We start from the raw sequence: 13,807 nt of genomic DNA, 5'->3' as shown, positions 1-13,807 counted from the left end.
AAACTTAAAATCTTCAGGAATCTTCAGATTCCTTCTTTTAGACCTAAAATGATAGGAAAATACACCCCTGAGTTGAATTCACCTGGAATTGTCCTTTAATTAGTTCATCTTCCTCTTCCTCACGTAGGCCTACTGTTCTCCTCGCTGTGCTGTCGGACCTGGGTCTCTGCACGCTCTGTAGGGCTTCACTCCCTCCATTTCAGAAAACGTTGTAGTACCTCCTCCAGGCCTGTGTGTGGCGCTGTAGCGCTGCCACACAGAAACACCAACAACAGAGAAGAAGACAGAAAGCTTCCCCGCAGTATTCAAACTCCAGACCAAGGGGGCAGTTGTCGGTCTGAGAAGTGAAGCTCACTTCCGCGTTCAAAAAACTGCAATCCCCTCGGCTTCCTCTGGGGGCTGGTGTCAGAAGGGAGCATTCTCCATAGACCCCCATGTTAAAAGCCTGATGTCAGAACGTTTTTTGGTCTCAATCGATAGTTTCTACCCCCGCACACACTCTGAGGGGGGTGATTTTTTTTTTAACTCTACCGTTTTACTGTTATTAGGTTAAAACTCTGGCCAATTAGGGCGCGGGAACGTTGAGTGACCGAGCAGCTCCGTGGACAGCTGCTTCGAGGCCAGTGGGCGGGAACTCGGCCGGCCAATCCAACATGGCGCTGTTCAGGCCGCCATATTTGAGTCACAAAAACGACTCCCCAAAACCAATGGGTGACGTCACGGACGCTACGTCCATTCTTTTTACAGTCTTTGCTCCAGACATTAGAAGTGGATTAAATGTTGATGGGAGTCGTGTCAGTGCAAATATGACGATCGATATTTAACGGGTGAGATTCAGCTGCAGTGTCTGAGGGACCGACAGTAGTCAGCTGTTGTTAAGTTACGTCCATAGACCGCGGTGTGTCTCCATGTGCAATGCTCCATAAAAGAAAAGTCCAGGTGCTTCAGCTGGCCTTTGAGAGAGACTGGACCCGAAAATGTCCAACCCAGTGGAAAGACGCTGTTCTTTAATGGCCACACCGCCGCATACAACTCTTCTAAAGGTAACGCTAAGCCTCTTTTAATGTGTTTTGCCCGCCGTGGCATTGTTTATAACACTTAAAGCTGAGGGGGTTTTGTCCTGTCTGGATGTATGCTGCATCTGACTGTGTGTCTATAGTTTCAGTTGTTTCAGTGATGCGCAATGGCTGCGTGCGTGCGTAAAAGAGAAATGGCACACAGTGTGTGATGTGTGTGTGTGTGTGTGAGAGAGAGAGAGAGAGAGAGAGAGAGAGCTGTAACTTTCAGACAACAGTACACTATGCGGTGCCAGATGTGAAAACGTGCTCCTTTGGATGTTTTGGTATAACACATGGATTAGCGTGTTGATTGTTGACAGAAAACTGATGTCATCACGTATTTACGTTGTATAGCCTATAGATGTTGAGTGGCAGAAAGTGACCCCCGCATTCATGACCCCTGGTTAGATGTGCTCTGATGCTGACTCTGCTCCGGAGCATTCTCTGTTCTGTTCAGCTTGTTTGGACTTGATATTAATTAAAATTAAATGCTATTTAATGTGTCATTATTAGCATTTTTTTAAATGAAAATGACCGATAAAAATAGATTATGACGTATTTTTTAAGACCCCCCAGCCCGTCGCAACCTCTGCTCCAGTCAGTCTTCACTTTTTTTTTTTTTTTGACCCAGCTTGTATTTAGGGCTGACCTTTATTTGTTTGTGTAAGTTTTTTTTTTTTTTTTTTTTTTTAATTATTTTAATTTATTTATTTAGAAGTCAGGACAATGCACATTAATAAAACATGTAAGCCTACCTAGTACCTGTAAATGTGCCAGATTGTAGCCCGTGGGCTAATTTCCATCTGGAGTCCTCTAGGCAGGTTGGTGTTACAATACACTAGGGCTGTTTTCGACTAAGGATTTTCATAGTCGAATCTGATTCGTCAGATTTTGCCGTAGTCGACTGATCGTCTAACCTTTTTTTTTTTTTTTTTTTTTTTTTTTTTTAGATAGCAGCAAATTTGCGACTTTTTCCCGTTTCAAACAAAAGAGCTAAAACACCCAAAAAATATGGTAGGTGTAAAACAAATACCTTTATTTATTTTCCACACTTTGGATGATTTTTAGTAGCCATTGTGAGCCAGGGTATGCGTTTATGTTACGTTGCCCTGGACAACGCTCCTGCTTGGACCGCGAGTGGCAGATCAAACATCCCCACAACGTGATGAAGGATAGCGGTGGTCGTGGACACAGAGAAACCGGGTAAAACATGTAGTATCAAAACAAACTGAGGTCAGAAGGACTCGACAATCCGTACATTACGTTAATCAATCCTGTAACACACACAGTGTGACCGCGGCACCGGCAGAGAGACAGACAGGCTGCAGAGGGACGAGATTACAGCTGTGACTCCCGACACTGATGGTGCGTTCATGACAACTCGGAAGTCGGAAAAAAAAACAAGTTCCTCTTCTGAAAAACTCTGACATGTCAAACTTTAGGATGTGTTAGAGACTAATTCATCTGTCTAACCATCAGAACTATTGACACTTGAAACGGTAAACACAGCTGATCCATCGAAAAAAAATCACCGCTGGAGTTAATTTATTTTCCGTGATTGAAAGCAGGTTCTTGAATGTAACTCGGTCAAAGTCAGATGTATCCTCACAATGTTTTGCTGTTCTGTTAGGTCATGCATGATAAATGTTGACAAAGTTAGACTGTCAGACTTCCTTGACTTTAAACTTTGGCGGCTCTGCCCCTCGTCTTTTTGCCACTCAGTGAGTGTTCTGCAGTGACTTCTGAGTACCGTGACTTTGACGGTCCTACTGCTCACCTCCCCTCATTTGAAAAAAAAATAAAAATAAAACCTCCGCTCATTTGATTGTGCAACTGCAGTGGGTGATTTATTAATACGTAGTAAGAAGCTACGTTTAAACGCACACATAATTTTGAACTCTTTATTAACAGAAAGTAGGCAGATTTTGTATCAAAATAGGCTTTGTATAACGAAAAAAGACTATGTAACAATTTATGCTCAGCAGCCGTGGGCACCCCCATATAGTCAGAATGGTACGGTCTTGGTTAGATTCGACTACGAGGTTCATAGTCGAATCAGACCCCTCCGAATCGAATCGTCGAATAGTCGACTTTTGGAGGTCAGCCCTACAATACACATTACAACAAAAGGTTAGAATACATTTTAAGTAGGAAATAGCATAAACACATACAATGTTACAACACAATACTAGTAGTAATATGTTAAGACAGATCAGTACATTAGAAGCATGCAGTTAGGTTACGTTTGGTTGGCTCTGAGGAAATCCCGTATGCTATTATAAAATAACTAAGTGTGCATCTCTCCCCCGACTCTCTCAACAAAAATCCCCCCCTCCCCCTCATTAAATAGTTCCGACGTCCATGGTGGGGGGGTGACGGAACAGCGGTGTGTCGGAATGAGGTGTTTCGGAATGGAGAGCCGTCCCCTCAGCGGACATGCTGGCGTTCACTCGTAGGTTCACTGAACTACGGATACGCTACGTCCACTGAATGCAGTACAAGCGACACAATGACACAACGTGTTGTTTGCTGAATGTAAAAGTAGTTTCATGCCGTTTGCGAACATGTCATTACACCGCTCGTGAATTATCTTGTAGTACTATGTTCAGTGACTGTTACATTGTGTTGCTAGTGAACGTCTGTGCTCGTGCCATCCTCTGAACAATTCAGTGAGCTGATTTTTTGAATGAATCTTTTTACTAATTCTTGTGATTCAGTACTTCTTTAAACACCTGCTTTTCCCAACACTAGTTCTGATTCACCTCGTCAACTGTCTGCCTCGACCCACACTGCCATACCAGCGTCTCTGATTTGTCCTATCTCTCAAATGACATCCTAGTATTCCACTTAAAGTAGTCTAAATCCAATCAGTCTGGTTCGCCCACACCCATCTTCTACTTCAAAGCACAATCTCCCCTAAATCCTTTTGAAACCCTTGCAAGCTACCTGCTCTATCACAAAGCTCAGAGCACAAACACAACAGATCCTTCTTTTTGCCTCTGGATCTGGAAGAGTTGTTACTTGATTCTGGTTCCACTGTCACTTTGGTCACACATTATCTGACATATCTGCAACTTTTTACTGAGGATATCCTTTCAGAATCGCCGCTTCAGCCTCCCACAATAGCATCCCAGAACATTTCATTAAAATCACGGGCTGATTGCCCAACCATATCATCTCCGCAGTTTTTAAGATCTTGAAGATTTCACAGCTGCTCAAGGCTGCACCCAAAATCAAAATCAACCTGTAATGAAAATGTTCAATCTTTCTATTCAGCCCTGTTGCTGGTGTGGCCATTGCTGGTGAATATGTCTTTACCATCTTTGTTCTGAATCAACCAACCTCAGTGGCTCACTGTTTTTACCTCTCCAAGACCCACACACACATTCATAGTGATATTTTTTTTCCCTCTCCTTTCTTAACCCCCTCGGTCTCTTAAATTGTTCTTTCACTCACATGTACTCATCTTACAAATGTTTTACAGATCTTCAATACGTTTTACAAGCCTTCAGCCCTTTAAAACATGTCACCTCTATTAGAGCTGCAAAGGAGCAGAAATCACAAGCTGGTATAAAAAGCTTAGAAAATTTGATAGAAGGACAATGTTTAATCAAAGAATAACCAGTGAATAAAATACACAGGGAGCTGATTTGATTAGCATGAAGATAAAAAACCAAAGTAGAACTTTCTCTTTTGATGTGGTCTTCTCCTTGAAAAAACACCTCTTGTTAAAATAAAAAAGGCCTAATGGGAATTCCAGAGCCTCTGTATCTGATCAAAATAAAGACTGTTAATGTGTAGCAATAGGAAATGAGTGAGGGAAAAAAAAGGAAAAGTGGCCTTTCATCGCTAAATTAAAATTTTAAGCGCTGCTAAATGCATTTCTTTGCCCACCCGTTGAGCAGGCATTTCTGTAAGTAATTATGTTCTGACCTTTTATGAACTACGCTTCAAACCAAGCTTTTATTCTATCTTGTTTCATTTCTGTCAACCCCACCACCCCCCGCCAAGCCCAACTCCACTAACCCAACCTCTACCTTCTCCATCCTCTTTCTGTCTCTGTCTCTTTCCTCCTGGCAGAGGTCACTCACAGCGACAACTTAATTTTCATTCATTTGCTCACTCATGTGAAGAGCTCTCTGGAATCTACTTTCCGAAAATTGCAGCTTCTCTGTTATGGTAATTACTCACGCAAACAGAGATGACAACATTTCTCTTGCAACCATTGTTAGTGTAACTCTGTAGTAATGAGCTTTTTTTTTTCAAGGAGGGAGAAAGAGGATCTTCAACAAAGTAGACAAAAAATGAATTCATAGTTGCATTAAAAAAAAGAAAAAGAAAAAAAAGGCAGTATGGCTCACAGCATAATAACACATCAGTACTGGGTTTACTCTATTAGCAGACAATTTGCTTAAACAGAGTTTTATGGCTGGGGTAAGAGGTTAACTCTCACCATTCATGCCCAGGCATATACTGTGCTATTTATTGCTGCAAATTAGGTCAAAAAAAGAACAAGACATTGATGAAAGAGATACTTTTAAAAGCTATAATGTATGCTTGGAAGTGAATGGCTAGTGTCAGCAACGATTATAGAGGGATGGAAAGAGGCATGTTATGAAAGATCGTAATGGGCATACTTGACAAATGTCTCTTTCTTTTTTCTTTTTTTTTGTTGTCAGTGCTATGGCTGACAATGGAGTAATGTGTTGATTACCTGTTTTTGAAAATGTCAGGATACAAGGACATTTTCCAACACAATGGTGTGAAATTGTTTGTGTTGTGTAACAAATACTACCAACCCAAAGATATTCCCTTTGCTGAGGCGCAGAACAGAAAAAAGGAGCAAATTGTTACATGTGAGAAACTTGAAGCAAGGCTGCTTCCTCTTAAAACTTAAAACACCTGAAAATCTTAATTATCTGTTCTGCAGCTTTTGGTCACAAACTTTTACTGTTTAAAATGAAAAGAAACTTTTGACTTTTACATCAAACCTGGACAAGAATATCTTAAAGTGAGGGAAGGGAAAGGACTTGATCATGTGAAAATGCACAATTTATGTTGATGAAGATCATCTGATATGATCAAAAGCTGCAGAACAGCAATTAAATGTACCTTGAGGTGATACCTCAACCCGAAAACTATTTTCAGAAATAATATTTCAAATTTTGTGATCAATCCAATCAACACTCTAACAAGTTGGACAAAAAACTGAAATTAATAGAAACTCCAAAACTTTTGGCCAATTGAGGGCTTACAACTCGTGCAAACTGTCAATTAAATCTATCAATGAAATCATAATTTCTGCCAGGGATGTACGATAACTACAGATAATGATCGGCCTGATATTGGCTGATAATTACCGTCAAGAATACATAGATAAGTCTGATAACAACATGACTTACATGACATTACTTGAGCCAATTAACATTGCCCTGATTTTGTTCATTATCAGTCCGTTGGCCCCCTGTTGATTTAAAGGGACAACGAGGAGTTTCTATTTGGTTATAAAAAAGTCTCATATTAAAGCTTCAGTTGGTAACAATTATTCAGTCATATTTGCTGGAACTGTCACTATATTCTGATGGTCAGACATTAAATGAGTAATTTAGGACAAAATCCAACTCCTCTGGCTCCACCTACAGCCTGTAATCGTATTTGCCAAAATCCACCGCGCCCGACGATTCTCCACCAGTCAGGTAGAGGGAGCAGGAGGAGCAGCCAATCGCCGCTCCTACACGTCGTGCTATGGATACGGTACATCTTCTGTGGGTGCGTTTATGGCTACTTTGTGTGTGTCTGTGTGTGTGTGGGGCGCTTGGCAGAGGCAAAGACGGTTTATAAACTCTTTGGCAGAGGTTCATAAAGGGACCTGACGGAGTATTGTCTTGAAATTTCCGACCAAGTCGCGGAGTTTACTTTCACTTTCGTCAACTTACCAACTGGAGCTTTAATGTGGATAAATCTACGCTACCCACACTTGTTAATGGGCCCATTTTCGATAAATATATTGTTTTGTCTCTATCGTTATTTTGTTATTATTAGTGGTGGTGGAAATGCTGGTCGCGCGGAGGCTCATACATGTAGTGTGAAAACGCTTTGCTTTTCCAAAACTCCTCGTTGTCCCTTTAAAGCACTAATAAATGTTGATTTTTGAAGAGTCATAGCTGTTGTTGTTTCTGTTGTGATTACAACAGTAGTGATGTCAGTTATATTCAGAGGCAGAGGCAGAGGCAGAGCTATAATGTTAAATTCATCTTGATTCCCTACAGCCTTTCTTAACCTCTGGTGTGTATATAAACTGTTCAAAAATGTTATCAGTTATCAGTTATCAGTATCGACATTGGTTATAAGAAGAAGGAAGTTATCTGTTATCAGTATCAGTGGAAAAACAGAGTTTTTGTGCATCCCTAACTTCAGCACAGTGTTTTTACAGAGGAAATGCCTCACCTCATTTTCGTGCTCGGGGAAAGCGCCCGTGACCCACACCTTTTTTCTTTCTTTAAATCTCCTTAGTCTGTCACAAACACCTCTGTGGACCGGCGAGAGTTGAATGATAAAAATGTAAAGATGTAAATGTCAAGCCCACATGTGACAGAGAGTGACAGGTTATCGCTTGTTGAGTTATCATTCTGTCAGTCTTGAGAGGCTCTCAGTGACCTTCTGTATTTTAAAACGACAAGTTCAGTTTTATGCGCTTTTGCTCCAGGATGAAAGGATGGATGGGTGATGGACGGACGGAGGGGAATACGTGGAGTGGCGGAGGGGTTGGGGCAATATTTATGGTGTCATGAAAGGTAATTAAATAGCACGGCGTTACTTTTACTAGCCTGGTTCAATGATGTCACAGCTACTCAATAAAAGACACACTATTAAAGGTTAAGTCCTCATAATTCACCCAAAAGCAGCGGTGAGACAAAAAAAATGTCCGCTCGCTTTTACCAACAGCCTTCAGTTTTCTGGCAATATGACAAGACTCAAAACTGGAAAAACATAGCTGTACAGAATACACCAAAGCAATTGTGGCAGGAAGCAACTGGGGTCAGCCAATCATGTTAGCTTCAATGAAATTCAACCAATCGACTTATATATTTCCAACTAAACATGTTTTACTCTTTAGTCGATATAGAAATCGCACTGAGGAATGAAGGTGAAATCAAAGTGACCCACAAGGAAATGGAAATGAAGTGCACGTGATTAAAAAACATAATCCGAGAATGAAACGTACAGAAAGAGAAAGTGCACAGAGTGAAGCGAGAAGAGCAGGAGGACAAGGCTAAAGGGTGGAGCAGGCAATTGGCAACCAGTTCTAAACTCAGCCATCCCATCCTGCGGATTTACTATTGGAAAGGCAGGCTTGTTACAGGCTTCTGTGCTTCTTGCTTTACAGAGCAAATAAAAGGAAGACATAATTAAGACCACCAAAGGTATAAATCGTGTATGTGAATGGCCCATTGCACACATCGACCGTGCAAGTCATTTACATGGCCCTTTGAGAATTTGCCTCTGAGTTTTTTTCTGACACCCACAAAAGGTAGTGGTGAGAGCGGCGTGTTGAAAGAGGGAAAAATATTGAGCCCAATAGGACTACCTTCGCAACTACATTTCCAGACTGAAAAAGCAGAGATTATATATGTTTTTGCAACAATTTCAATTATTCAAGTGCGAGGTTACATCATGTGTTAGCACAGAGCATCAATACTCATTACTCCGCTTGGTGTAAAGAAAACCAGTGTGATAGGAGTGGATACGGCACTCAATATGCTTTATTGTAAAATCAAATTTTAAGTCGGGGATATTCAACTGAGAATATGCAGCTGTTGTTATGTACAGCTTCAGTCAATACATTTAGTGTTTTGTTCCGTCACTTTTTTTTTTTCCTAATTTGCTCCAAGTATTGCCTTGTCTGAAAATACAATAAAATAAATTGTAGTGGGAGTAAAAAAAAATAAAAAATACAAACACTGTGCAGCTTGCAGGTGAATTATCATCCACCTGTTTTTGCACATTTTCAATTTGTGTACAAATAACTCCTGTGAAATGCAGAAAATTAAAGGGAAAAAATGTATGAGCTATAAGCTCCAATAAAATGTTTATTTCCAATGTTGCCACTGTACTGGTGCACGATGCATTAGATCATATCCAAAACAATATTTTCTCTGTGCATATTTTTTTCTTGAGAGCCTTGTACAGAGATTCTGCTTGTCTGCGTCTATGATGTATGATAACAGAGAAAACCAAAACCTGGCCACTTTACAGGCTATCTGTCATGGTTCTCAGGAAAAAAAGGAACCCAAGTAGGGGTAGATATAAAGGATACAAATATCCAGGCAGGGAAATAAAGTACAAAGAGTCAGGCTGAGGCAAAAAAAAAAAAAAAGGCAAGGTCCAAAACACAATCAGGATCAAAACAGGCAGGTAAAGAACAGAGAGCTGGGGAGGTACAGTACATGGCACAGACAATATTTGGCAGAAGCAAGTGGGAAGGAATCAGTCAGTGTACATATACAGTACAAGGCAGCTCATGAGGGAGTAAGAAACTAGGTGAGCGGAGAGGGGAGAAGGTCATGTGACTGTACTGGTGAGAAAGGCAGGCAGGGTCTGAAATGACTAGACTGAATGAATACAGCGATGAATGAGCAGACAGAAACCTGCCAAAGTATTTCCTCATCAATTTCTTTAGTAGTCCTGAAAATCTAAAAGAAAAAAAAAAAATGTTGTTGTTGTTTTTTGCTGGTGTTTGTAGTTGATTTTTTTTTCTCTTTTCTGAGTAAATTGACGATTGTGCTCATTTTTGATCAAACATATTACTTTGATGGCAGTCTGCAAGTTATCTCCCATGAGTCTGGTACTCTCTCAGGGAGGCTGTCGTATCTAAAGTTGCCAGTATGTCTGACGTCTACCTGGCAGCAGCTGACACAGTGCTAATGATTGTGCCAATGCTTGGTGACTGGTAAAAGAGCAGCGTGCATCAAGATGGTTAGCATCAGAGGAAACATTGGAGAGACTCAGTCAGATACAAACTGATGATGAGTCTGTAATGACCACAAAGCACCGACTACAGACACACCAGAACGGTAAATGTAGATATTAGTTTGTCTTGCTTGTTGCCTTGTAACAGGTTGTTGCTGACAGTGTTAGTGGTTGTGCAAATGCCACTTAGGTTTCTAATTTATACCCACGCCCCCAAAAGAGCATAAAATGATATACACATGTAAAAAAAAAAAAAAAAGTTTAACTTTTTCATAAGTAAGGATATTTAAAAGCTCCACTGGTCTACAGTATATGATGTTCTTATTGTTATTTATTACACAGCTCTTTTAAATGCTGCGTTCTGATCATGGTCAATCACTGAAGGTCTGTTATTTCTGTATAACGGGCCGTTGCTATAGGGATGCCACTCTGATCAGCGCTGACGGTGGTTACCTTTCCCCTATACTACTGCTTCAGGAAAATAAAAAAGAGAGGAGAGATTGAAGGCTTTCATGACTAATGGTTGAAAATCGCCTCAGAGAATTTACTGTCCTCCAATTCAATAGCGGAGTATGGCAATTAAAACAACTTCTCATTATAAAAAAAAATATCACATCCAGGCCCACAGTACTAGAAAAAACACAGACATTACTTTTGACAACAACAAAGATATCCCCACCCCAGTGTTTTTTTTTTTCAGAGGCAATTCTTAGATCAATAAGATCGTATTTTAACTCAAATTTAGTCTCAAATTATTTCTTTCACCAGTAAGCCGTGTAATAAGCGGGATAATGTAGAGTGAGCAGGTGATTATGGAGAAATAAACCTCTTTGCTTGCAGGGTTCTATCCATCCTGTTGGGGTTAACAACCTGCTCGCTCTACATTATCCCTCAAGTCTTACATTCACTGAAATGTAAGTCCAACAGCGACAAACTTTCAGTTCAGGTTAGTTCAGTTCAGTAACTTTATTCAGCTCCAATGGTGCAATTAACCTGTACATAGCAAAGTATATAAAATCCATACATCTGAGTCAACTAAGGGTGTTTTCACACATGTTTAGTGCGCACCAAATGTTAAAATGATACATTGTTTCATTTTTCAGTTGCTTCAGGTTGCTTTCACACCTGCTTTTTGTCACTCGGGACCAAACTTGGAGAGCGTCATGTCTCCATGACTACCGGTTGAAATCTGGAAGCGCTGATTGATAAAACTTTCACGATGGAGACTCAAGTAGGGCCGGTTGTTAGTAGCTCTGGTCATTTATTTCTATATTGTTTGTAACTCTTGGCAAACAATAGTTCTGATCTGCTTTTCTAGTTTGGTACTTCCGGCTGGTTTCCGGTTGCATTCACCCAGCTCCGTCCCGTTAGTTCCTGGTATAAAGACGGGCGGACCCCTGCTGCTCGGTAATCCGCTGCTCCGCGGACACAAGGGACAGACCCACCGACCTGTCCAGTGTCTGAGCGACTCAGTGGACACGCACCGACCGACTGCCCCGCTGCTGCTGCTGCTTCGTTTGTGGGGACAGAGCTGCGTAGGACCGGCGGAGGACCGGAGCACCGGGCGGTCTCCCCGCTGCGTTAACCTGTTGTCAACGACTACGGGAGCCCTTTTAGCTCAAACTTGTTGAGTTCACCTGGCAGTTGGCTCGCACCAGAGTGCGGTTGCTTTCACACATCAACTAGTGCACCAGAGTTCAGCTGGAGTTGAACCGAGACGAGACGAGACCACCTCCTCAGGCCGCACTAGTTTTGGTGCATTAGAGTGCGATGTGCTTTCACACTGGACCAAATTTAGTGCGATCTAAATTTAGTGCGCACTAACACTGCAGGTGTGAAAACACCCTAAGAGATGCCTGTCAACCTTGTGTGCATGTGTTGTGGCCTGGCCTGGGGATTGAATCCAGAACCTTCTTGGCAACAGTTTGAACCACTGTCAGCCTGTGCCTGCCCAGCACATAAGCAAAGCAACACATATCCAACAACGCTAAGTGCGCATACAGTGTGTTTATTGTTACCATCCTTGAGTTGAGTATTTTATTGCAAGTTTGGTAATCTCCACCACTACTACATCCCACACTAAACAACACACAGGAACCATGTAGAGCCACACAGGAGCTGTAGTTGCTGAGTGTGAAAAAATTATTCACTGTTAAGATCTATCTTGTAATGGGTTTTATGCTGGAGCTGAGAACGGTGTGAAAGTGGCACTTTGTATGTGTATGCAAAAAACAGCCACACAAGACATTATTGTACATTTTGATTTTCACTCTGTTCTGCATTGCAAAATTAGATAGGACACAATTTCCTGCTTCTCTTTGAAGGAGACATATTCTGCCCCCTTTCCACAAATTAAAATAGTCCCCAGGTGTCTTAAAGACATGTCTGTGACATGCTTTGGTCAAAATCCCCCAAGGATCAAACATCACAGCTATTTTCATCCTCTCTAAACAGCCCTGTTCAGAACGGTTTCAGTGCCTGTCCCTTTAAATGCAAATGAACCACTGCTTGCCCCACCCTGCCCCTTATACTGGTACCAGGTAGGGGTGGGGTTATGCAAATCAGAATCCTAGTTACATCACTGGAAGACAACTGAGGGAACAGCTTGTAAAACCATGTGGATTTCATGTTGGAGGCCAGAAAGCAAGACAAACACCCAAATATATGTTAAAGAGCCTTCAAAAAGTCATATTTCCACAATATGTCCTCTTTAACATTTAGCCTATATGGGGCTGATGTCTTGTGACACTACCGCAACACAATGCGAAATATACAAAAAAACAAAACAAAACAAAAAAAAACATTCCCAGCCCTTTCTCTCAACTTTCCAACCTTTCCAGCTCAGAGGCACGGCTTTGCTGATGTTCATTACCTCATTTCCCTGTGGCATGACTCCTGCTCCAGTGGCAGGAATATGCAGCGTGGAAGACCAAGCCACAGTTCAGGAAAAAAAGCTACATCTTTACCCCCACTAAAGGTGTTAACACACTCTTTTGAAGAAGGTCTTAATTGGGTTGGGAGTGGGGGGTGGGGGTGGGCGGCGGTAAGGTTGCTGAAATCCGCCCCCCTCCTGATTTGAGAAGAGGTGTAAAGAGGAGAAAAGAGAGGTTTAATTGATCCCCTAGAGGTGTGTGTAGCTTGGCATCTCTCTGAGATGAAGGTGGGGGAGATGTTATGCAGGGGTGGCTTAGCCACTGCAGTCTACACTAGAGATCCACACTGTTTTACTTTTTTCTCTCTCTTTACATTACCAGATGCCTCGTGCATGCCTGCGTTTTCTATTTCTCTCACAAAAGCTCCTTTCATAATGTGTTGTGTTATTATCATAATGTAAAGTAAAAGCATTTCAGACACCTGTAGCTTTGTCATGTTGCTTGGTGGGCACTTGACAAGTGTAAGTACTGGTTTCAAACGATCACTGCATTAATGTTCCAACCCTTTCTTGTAAGGAGACCAGTTAAATGTGTTTCTGAAGTGGGTCTATTTTCAGAAAATATGCATTAGCCAATTTATACCTTTACCTGCTCTACGTGGCTGATGTATATGACTATGGAGAAGGGCTGGGGGAGACAATGTACATGCTGTAGAAGCAGTGCAGGTGCAGCCTCTTTCAGCCATCCCTGTTTCGCCGAAGCAATTCAATTAGACATAAAATACAGATTTAATCTAACATAATGACAACTCATACTCTTACCGTTTGGCCGAGGCGATGAGAAAACATGAGGTGATTTTTATTGCAGATAGAGAGGGGGAGATAGGTTATTGCTTACAGCGAGAGA

This window comes from Trachurus japonicus, chromosome 1, assembly GCF_045865225.1.
Source record: "Trachurus japonicus isolate A0001 chromosome 1, Traja_1.0".
Classification (NCBI taxonomy): Eukaryota; Metazoa; Chordata; class Actinopteri; order Carangiformes; family Carangidae; genus Trachurus; species Trachurus japonicus.
This window is presented reverse-complemented; position numbering follows the sequence as displayed.